A 2500-nucleotide genomic window follows, 5' to 3' on the forward strand; every position below is an offset into this window, starting at 1 on the left:
CAATGATCCCTTACGTAAGCACCCAATGATTACCTTAGTTTCTGTCCAGCAGTTTTTTCCAGTATAATTTCAAGTTCGTATAAAACAAACCTACTACCGTCATTCTCAATGGAGTTCATTATCTTCCTTTTCCTGCGTCCATTAATATTTTTTGTGGTTCCACTCCTTCCCACCAAACATCTCCACTTCCTCGTCGTTTCTCCGAAGCTCATAATCTGCCAAATCATCTGTCTTCAAATATTTAGGCCAAGGCAGCAGCATATCTAGTTGGGTCTGACCGAACTCAGCGTACTACTTCACGTTTCCAGATCAGAGAACAATTCCTCTTTTAAGGAATGCGAAAGTTTAGTTTGGTTCAAATATTACTCCCCCGAGGAAGGGTAGTGCCGTCAGTGCCTCTCACGCTTGGTGTACTGTAGGCATCACTTAAGGATCTCGCAGCTTCCCTTCGGCCCCTAGCCACAGCCCCTTTCATTCTTTTTACTGTTTCTCCGTCCATTTATCTTTCTTCCATCTTACCTTTCACCCTCTTCTGAGCATCGTTTCATATTTTAACAGCCAGGTTTTCCTGTTACACCTATGTAACCTTTGGCTCTCAGTCTTCCTCATAAGTACCAGCGCTTGGCCTTTTTTATATGAGAAATATAACTCAAGCACCCATATTACCTTTAGCTGCCAGCTCTTAGATTAAATTAGAAATATTGTTATTCATCGTTCAATGCTGTTTGGTTAACTGGAGCGAACATCTGTTACTGTTTCGTCGACTACTATGAGATTCAGGGCCTCTGTAACACGGTTTTTTCGCAATAACTTTTTATCTATGCATTTCATAAATATAACGCTTATTCAGAATACATATTATATCAACACATAAATTTTGAGTGTATTCTGCACTACGTAGGTTGAATAAATTTGATACTTATAATGTAAAAGTGACCTTTTTTGAAGACGGGCCAACTTACTCAGAGAAAAGGTTTCGAACGCACTCGTTACGTAACTTATGACAGCATTTCTTCCCTCTTTCTCGAGGGATGATTGGCTATACGTAACGAAGGCTAAACCTCTGGCAACAATGACATACAAATTTAAATACAAGCAAAGCAGTACACCTTTATGAACTCTGGAACCTCTCCACTGATAATTGTCATAATGAACAAACCAACAAAATATGTTAACAAATACAAAAACACTTAAATTATTAGTCTAACTCCCAAAATAAGTTTCCACAGAAATTACAGTCTACTTTATACGTCACAATCAGATTGACAAGATGTAGGGAATAGTTGGTAATTATCAAAAACATAGTAGACAAGCTTGATTTGATAACTGCTATATCCAATGTCAAGCAATTTTTATTTATTGACTATTTACCTATTTACTGAAAAAAAATAGCCGGTACCGTATATTGGCTTTAAACCTTCACCAATAATTATCGTCAGAATGGTGACATCATGAGGCTCCACCCACTTTCGCCTCGTTATAATTCAGGATAACACTGAAGGCTACAATGGGCATTGTTGAATTATAAAATTTAACTTCTGGCTATAAAAACTAATTTCTCGAGTAGTTGTAAGAAGTGCTAAATGATCCTCAAGGATCCCAGCAGTTGGCCTGGCCTAAACTTTTAATTCATGTATATTACTGCTTTACAGGTTTCAGAACCGTTGGAATTTCTGTCTGGTGGATGGGCGGGGCAACATTTAGTCAAAAGGTGTTTGTTTACCTTGCTTACGTAATGAATGTTTTTTGACTCTTGGCTCGTAATCATTGGCCATGGCGTCGGCTGGATCATTTTTACTCTATAAAAATTAAAACTATCGGGTTTAGGTTATTGATAATGCTGACAAAATTTGTGTGTGGTTGTAAAATATACATATGTCAACTTTCAGCTACATCCGATGCTTTGACAAGGAGCAAAGTCCAAAAAACCGTGTTACAGAGACCCTGAATCTCATAGTAGTTGTCAAAAACCTGTAGGCAAGCGCGTCTAAACCTCTTTCTAGCAACGGTGATTAAGTTTCTAGCAGGGTTAAAACCAGATACCATCCAAGGGCGGATGATGCACTGATGCACAGAGCCTGAAGGTTTTATTATTATTGTTTTTTTTTTATGGAAATCGAAGTAAAGCCGAACTTAATTATCAGAATATAGATTTCAGGCCAAAGGTCTAAAGCTGAGACCTACGAGGTCAGTTGGAACAGAAACTGAATGAAGGAAAGTTTGAAAGGTGTCACAGGTGGAAAACATCGCAGTTGCAATGTGAAAGAAGTGCTAGAGAGGGTGGGAAGTCAGATGGACGACAGAGAATATGAACGGAGGTACAGTAAAGGGAATGAAAGAGGGTGCAGCTGGGGCGCTTAAGTAAGGTACACTGACGGCACTGCCCACCTACGGGGCGAACCTGATTATTCGCTAAAAGAAGGATACAAGGAAGAATAATAAAACTATTGGAAGGATAGGTTGAATAACGTCGAGTTTACTGAATTACTAATAAAGGAAG

General features: G+C 38.8%; 1 long non-coding RNA gene across 2 annotated transcripts in view; it reads right to left on the minus strand.

Moving 5' to 3' along the window:
• Positions 1-2500, minus strand: part of LOC135212162 (uncharacterized) — a 555536-nt gene that overhangs the window by 282559 nt on the left and 270477 nt on the right. The gene's annotated exons all lie outside the window — the stretch shown is intronic.

This window comes from Macrobrachium nipponense, chromosome 40 (assembly GCF_015104395.2).
Source record: "Macrobrachium nipponense isolate FS-2020 chromosome 40, ASM1510439v2, whole genome shotgun sequence".
NCBI lineage: Eukaryota > Metazoa > Arthropoda > Malacostraca > Decapoda > Palaemonidae > Macrobrachium > Macrobrachium nipponense.